Genomic DNA, 7,214 nt, shown 5'->3' with positions numbered 1-7,214 from the left:
TTTCCTCAGATCTGCTTCCTGGAAAGGACTGCGCAATCCCTTCAAGGGGATTTGAATCGCTGCTAAGTGTAGCTCTCGGCCTCACTGCTCAGCACTGGATTTGCTCTTCCTATTTCAAAATCAATGCTCTGATACCATGTGAAAATTCCTACACTGGAGGAATCCCTATTGAAGCAAATCTGAATCTACTTCACCTACTTGATTTTAAATTACATTCGTAAAGTTATTCTTCTGAATACTGAAGCAAATTACTTCTACAAACTACACTAATTAAATATTTGATCTCATGAAACAAAAAACAGAGCAAAGAACAAGATACATAGGACACACTTATTTTTGGACACAATAGTCTTCGGAAAAACCCAATGCGGGAAAACCGATGCAACAGCTCTGGGGGTTTTCTATTATTAAGCAGTGATTCTGAATACGAACGCTGGTTGCCCTCCCGACAAACCAGCGACAGAGAAATACAATGGCGGAAAATCTGAGTGAATTTTACCTCACTTCACCTTGCAGATTTCAGTTGATCCAACAACAAAACTGGCTAACCCCGACTACTTTTGCACTGGCCCTGCGTAGGCCCCGCGTTAGCTCCGCGCTCTCCCTTCTAGCCATAGCGTCAACATTCTCGGTTGTTTCGACAGTTCCCCAACAGTTCCAGATTTCTGCGTGGAAGGCAACTTTATCCTCTGCGCTGGCCCTTTTGGCTCTACATCAACGCTGTGTGGGCCTAAACTATCCTTGTCCCCCTGCTGCAAGATCTCCCGAATCGATTTTCTTGTTGAGAACTTCTCATCTCAGAAAATCAATTTCCTTAATCTCTCTGTGTGTATTTACAAATGAACGCCAAGCCTCCATTTTATACTTTTCATGTTGAGTCTTCAATGGCCAAGATTAAGTCTCTAATCAATGACTAAGATTAAAACATGACTTGATCCGCCTTCTAAATCATTCTCACCCATATTTTGATTAATACCCATTAATATTTTAATTTCCCTAAGTTTAGATTTAGGAACCCCATTAAAAATATTAATTATTTTAATAAAATACAATCCAGGTGGAATTTTACCAAACGGTTTCTAGGTTCTTTAGAACTCAGGTGCCTTAGCCACTACACCAATTTTCAAGGCTAGATCACTTCCGATGCTACCAAAACCTAACACATAGCATGTAGTAGCAGGATGGATCAGTGGCAGATGGTGCAGTCAGTTGCCAAAGTGACAAACATAGTGGCTAGTTGCGGTCAGATGCTGGGCAACACAGAGCAGAGTCAGCAACAGCGTAGAGGCTTCAGTGATAGTGCAGAGTCTAGCAGCAGTCAAGAATCAGGTGACAGATGCATCATACTGAGCACAGTTGATTCAGTATTTTGGATGCTTTTCAGTTGCAGTTGTTGCAGTTGTAGCAACAACATCAGATGGAGAGGGTGTTGCAGTGCAGATGCAACGTTGGTAGCAGTTCAACAACAACACAGATGCAACATATATCGGAGTTGCACAGTGGTTGGTGGGCATCAACAGCGTGACAGGAGGTGGTGCGAAAACAAGGTGTTGCTTCAGTTGGTTGCAGCGCTAGAAACATTCCTCGATAAGAGGGAGTGTTAGTTTTTGTAGCATCGGATGTGTTCTAGCCACAAAATTTGGTGGAGAGGCTAGAATACATGTATTCTCCAAAACCCAAAAATTGTTTCTGGAAATTCCACCTAAAGACGAGTTAATTAAAATAATTAATCAGTTTTTTTAATGTTTCCTAAGTCTAAACTTAGGGAATATGATTAATTAAAGGGTATTAATTAAGTCATGGTGATAATCTTCTAGAAAAAGGCATGGATCGAGTTCTAGTTAATCTTACCCATCAATTATGTTTTAGTCTTGGTCATTGATGTCTCAACAAGAGATTATAAGAAGAAACTCGATGGGACTTGGAGAACACACATCAGACACCAGCAATTTGATTTCATTGGCAGATCAAACTTCAGAGTAGCAACGCAAAGCTATGCAAAGGCATCGCAGTGCTTTTGAGGGGATTTCATATTCTGCTAGGGAGAAGCAGTGATGTAGTGCCAAAAGCCGGAGAGAGAGTCCGGAGGCCAGAAGGGTCCATCTTACAGACAACAACTGATCAGATAGTGAGAGGGAAGCAGTTCCAAGTTGTGGGACGCAACACTGTGTAGGCTGATGCAGGGACTATGTAGAGGCAGCAGAGAGTAACTCATCTTGAGCCAAGGTCATTGTTGGATCGCTTGTGGGAGTGAGATTTTTCTCACTAGACTTATTGTCAGTCATTTCTTTGTATGGATTGCTAGATTTGAGCATCCATAGTTTTGTACTCAGATTTACTATTTCATAATATTAAAACCCTCAGCTGCTACACCGGTTTTCCCGAATTGGGTTTTTCCGGGGTCTTAGTCCAAAAATAATTGTGTATTTGTGTGCATCTATTCTTCCAACATTTTTATTTCTTTCATAGTATTTTATTTGTGAAGGCTGCAGTGTATTAGTTTCGATATTTACTGTAGAACACAGTAAATAATTTGTTCAATTCATTTAACAAATAGAAGAAACTAAATCAGTTGCTGCAATAGGATTTCGGGTTTCGGAATTTTCGTAGTCAAGGGTTCTGTAAAAATTTCTGTTTTCCCACCCCGGTTTTCAGTGTCTCCTTATTTCTCCCATGTAGTTAAATGTCCATTCCCATCACCATACATTTAACAGACTGAAAAAAATAAATATTGCTGAAAACACAAATTCTGGAAATTTTTCAGAATGCTGGAAATTGCAGAATTAAAAATCAGCAATTAAAAACAGCCATTAAAACACTGATATTTTTGGTCAACTTGACCCTGGAAAAACCCCCTACAACTCTTGGGGAAAACCAGTTTGAGAGCTCTTCTTTATTTCTGAAAATTGTCTTTTTACAGTGAGAATTATTCAGCAAAAAATCAGCAAGCAAATTTACAACTTATCTCCTTTCCCGTGCCTCACAGCAATCTGGAAATTATAGCAAACAGGACAGCAATAAATGCTGTACGACCTCCGTTTTGTGTGCAGAAAAATCAGCAAACTGCTCCTCGATTTTTGTGCAAAAATCTGCCTTTCACTATGTGCTGAATCAGCTGTACAAATCTGCTCAACTGCTGCCTTGGAATGTGTGCCAAGCTGCTGTCTCCTTCTCCTTCCTGCTCAGAAATCTCTCTTGCTCTCTTGCTCTCCTTCTCCCAATCTGCTCATGAAAGAATGAATGACCTTTTCCTCCTTTAATATAACTCCAAGTGACTTTTGGGTGATCCAAGTGACTTTTGGGTGATCTCTAAATCCAATGGCTGAAATAGATTTAGATCAATGGTTGAGATTAAATGCTCATTTAAATCTCACTTTTTATTTTTTAATTCACCCCACTTTAATAAAGACCCACTTAGTCATTTATTTCCAAAGTCACTTTTCCTTTTTAATTTTTCATTGACTTTATAAAAGTCACTTTAAAATTAGACTTAATAACTTTATCATTTAAAGTCACTTTTAAATTAGATTTAACTTTATAAAATTATAAAGTCACTTTAGGAGAAAAATTAAATTCTTTTGGACACTTTTCCCTAGGCCAAAGATCAAAGCCTAAGGGAACCACCTGTCCTCCGGTACCAAATTTCAACACTCCCTCTTACCGAGGAAGGTGTTCCTCACCACACCCATCTTGTCTCTGAAGTAGACATGCTTGCCCCGTGGTAAGGCTTTGGTAAGGATATCTGCAACCTGCTCATCAGTGGAAATATACTCAAGCTTCACAGCTCCCTTCTGAACATAGTCTCTGATGAAATGATATCGATCCCGATATGCTTTGACCTGTCATGAAATACTGGATTCTCCGTGAGTTTAATGCAACTCTGATTATCACAGTAAATCACTGAAGGTCTCAACAGCTGACCAAATAAGCCAAACAACATCTTGCGAAGCCAGATGGCCTCACAACTAGCTAGACTGGCTGCCATATACTCTGCTTCCGCTGAACTCAGTGCTACTGACTGCTGCTTCCGGCTGAACCATGACACTACTGCTGAACCCAACCCAAAACAACACCCTGAAGTGCTCTTCCTATCAGAAGCACAACCTGCCCAATCAGAATCAGTGTATCCTGCCAATCTCACTCCATCTCCCTGCCTGTAGTCCAGACCATAATCCACTGTCCCCTGCAAGTACCGCAAAATGTGTTTTGCAGCCACCCAGTGAACCTTCCTAGGCTCACACATAAACTGACTCATCGTGTTGACTGCAAAACAGATATCTGGTCTAGTGTTGACCAAATACATCAAGGAACCAATCAGCTGCCTGTACAATGTGGGATCCACCAACTCGGAATCCGAAGCATGAAGCTTCTTCCAGTTGGTGATCATCGGTGTCGACATGGGTCTACAATCCTCCATGTGGAATCTGCTAAGGATGTCCACAATATACTTCCCCTGCCCCAGGAAGAAATGCCCCTCCTCCTGCCACACCTCCAAACCCAAAAAGTAATGCATCAAGCCGATGTCCTTCATCTCAAACTCCGCCGCAAGATCTCTCTTGCAGTGCTCTATGAGTCTCTCTGCACCTGTAATGATCAAGTCATCCACATACAGCACCAGAATGAGAGGCTCCTCACCAATCACAATAAAGTAAAGGTTCGGATCTGCCTCACTCTTTGTGAAACCCATCCCCTGCAAGTATGCATCTATCATGGAGTACCAAGCTCTGGGAGCTTGCTTCAGGCCATAAAGGGCCTTCTTCAATCTGCACACATGGGACTCCTTCCCATGCACCTCAAAGCCCTGTGGCTGCTCAATGTACACCTCCTCTTGTATGAAGCCATTGAGAAATGCGGTCTTCACATCCATCTGGTGGATCTTCCAACCCATCTCTGCTGCTATCGATATAATGGAGCGGATCGAAGTATATCGAGCCACGGGAGCGAAGGTCTCCTCATAATCAACTCCCTCTACCTGGGAGAACCCTCTAGCCACAAACCTCGCTTTGAATTTCTCAATGCTGCCATCTGCAGCATGCTTTACCTTGTAAAGCCATCTGGAAGTAACCACGGATTTGCCCTCAGGCCTCGGCACCACCTCCCAAACATCATTCTTCATGATAGAAGAATACTCCTCCTGCATGGCCTCTCTCCAGACCTGCTGGCTAGCTGCCTCCTCATAGCTAGAAGGCTCAGAGTCAAGGATGCTGGTAACCATCGCCATATAACTACAAAACCTCTCAGGTGGTCTACTCTCTCTGACCGGCCTCTTCGGCTCAGCAACAGATGTGGCATCTCTCAAGGTGTCCTGAAGCCACTTGGGCTTCTTCTTCCCTGAGCGCACTTCTTCCACCGGAGAATGAAACTCCTCCTCCTCATCATCATCAGTAGCCTAAACTCCTGACTGTCTGTCTGCTGTCCTCCTGCCTGCACCTGAACCTGTAGAAGCTGAGGTATCGTGTGAACTGTCCATCAGTGGACTCCCTAGTGAACTGCTCTGTGAACTGCTCTGCATGCTGCCCGGAGCACCACCCCTCTGGCTCGATGAGCCACTGCTCACTGACGGACCTGACATCCTCATAGATGTACCTCCGGATCCTCCCGATCCCTGCCCACTGGATCCCTGCGACTGACTCAACTGCTGTTGAGGGTCTGGCTGATCCAGATACTCTAACTCCCGTGACCTCCTAAAGGCCCTGTCCTCCTCGAACTTCACATCCCGTCTGACAACAACTCTCCTCTGTGTAGGAATGTAAATCCGAAAGGCCTTTGAGGTCTCACTGTAGCCCACAAAGATACCCTTCTCTGCGGTGGGCTCTAGTTTGGTCCTCTTCTCCTTGGGTATATAGGAGTATGTAATGCATCCAAAGATATGAAGATGACCAAGATCAGGCTTCTTCCCAGAGAAAGCCTCCTCCGGAGTCATGTGCCCCAAGGCACGATGCGGACTCCTGTTCTGCAAGTAAACAGCTGTGTTGCAGGCCTCTGCCCACAATAACAATGGCAACCCCTGATCATGTAACATAGCTTTGGCAGCCTCTATGATGGATCTGTTCTTCCTCTCCGCAACCCCGTTCTGCTGGGGGTTGTAAGGAACAGTGAACTCCCTCCTAATGCCTGCCTCCGCACAATAGTCAACAAACTTTCCAAGGGTGTACTCTCCTCCATTGTCCGACCTCAAGGACTTGATCTTTCGGCCTGTCTGTGTCTCCACAAGAGCTCTGAACTCCTGAAACCGCTTGAAGACCTCACTCTTGGTCTTCAAGAAATAAATCCAGGTCCTCCTGGAGTGATCATCAATGAATAAAACATAGTACTCATACCCACTCAAGGAAACATGAGACATCCGACCGCTCACATCGGAATGAATCAAATCAAGTATCCCCGTCGCTCTGCTGTCACTGCTGGGAAAAGGGGATTTGGCAAATTTGCCCATCGCACAACCTCTGCAAGTATCAAAGTGATCAGTACTGAAATCTGGCACACCTGTAGTGATCTCCCGCAATGTCCTCAAGGCTCCATGATACATATGTCCCATCCTGCGGTGCCAAATCTCACACAGCTCAGAACTGCTAGCTCTGCTGTCGGTACTACTGCTTAATGCCAAAAGGGGCTGAAATGCAAACTTGTACACCTTTGCATGGCGTACACCTATCACTCTAGCTGAATCAGCTGGAGTGTCCCTGGGATACATCAACACCTGTCCTCCCCTGAACAGTACGTCATATCCTCTGTCCTCCAAAGCTGAGACGGATATGAGGTTCCTCCTCATCCCTGGCACATAAAGAACCTCTGACACCTTCAAGGGAGGTTTGGACTCCCTCTGAAATGTCACTGTCCCCACCCCGACTGCTCTAACAACTCTGTCATCACCGAGTACTACCTCAATATCAGTGCCACTCTCTGAAAGCTCTGAGAAGTACTCACGGACTCCTGTCATGTGACGTGAAGCCCCACTGTCCACATACTAAATACCTGTAGATGCTCCGCTAATCGAGGGAAAAGCATGCTCCCTCTGAACCTGTGTGGCAGGTGATCCTGCACTAGAGGACTCACATGTAGTGAACGCAAACTCCCGGTCAAAACGACCTGCAAAGTCCTCAATCTCAGCTGAAGCTGCCACGTCCTGGTTCTTTCCCTTCTTCTTCTTCTTCTCCGGACACACAACTGCATAGTGTCCCATCTTTTGACAATTCCAACACTTCACCTTGGAATAG

Source organism: Pinus tabuliformis, chromosome J, assembly GCF_031772625.1.
Source record: "Pinus tabuliformis cultivar Carrire ecotype Pingquan chromosome J, CPIR1, whole genome shotgun sequence".
Classification (NCBI taxonomy): domain Eukaryota; kingdom Viridiplantae; phylum Streptophyta; class Pinopsida; order Pinales; family Pinaceae; genus Pinus; species Pinus tabuliformis.
The sequence above is the reverse complement of the archived record's forward strand: the minus strand, read 5'-3'. Positions refer to the sequence as shown.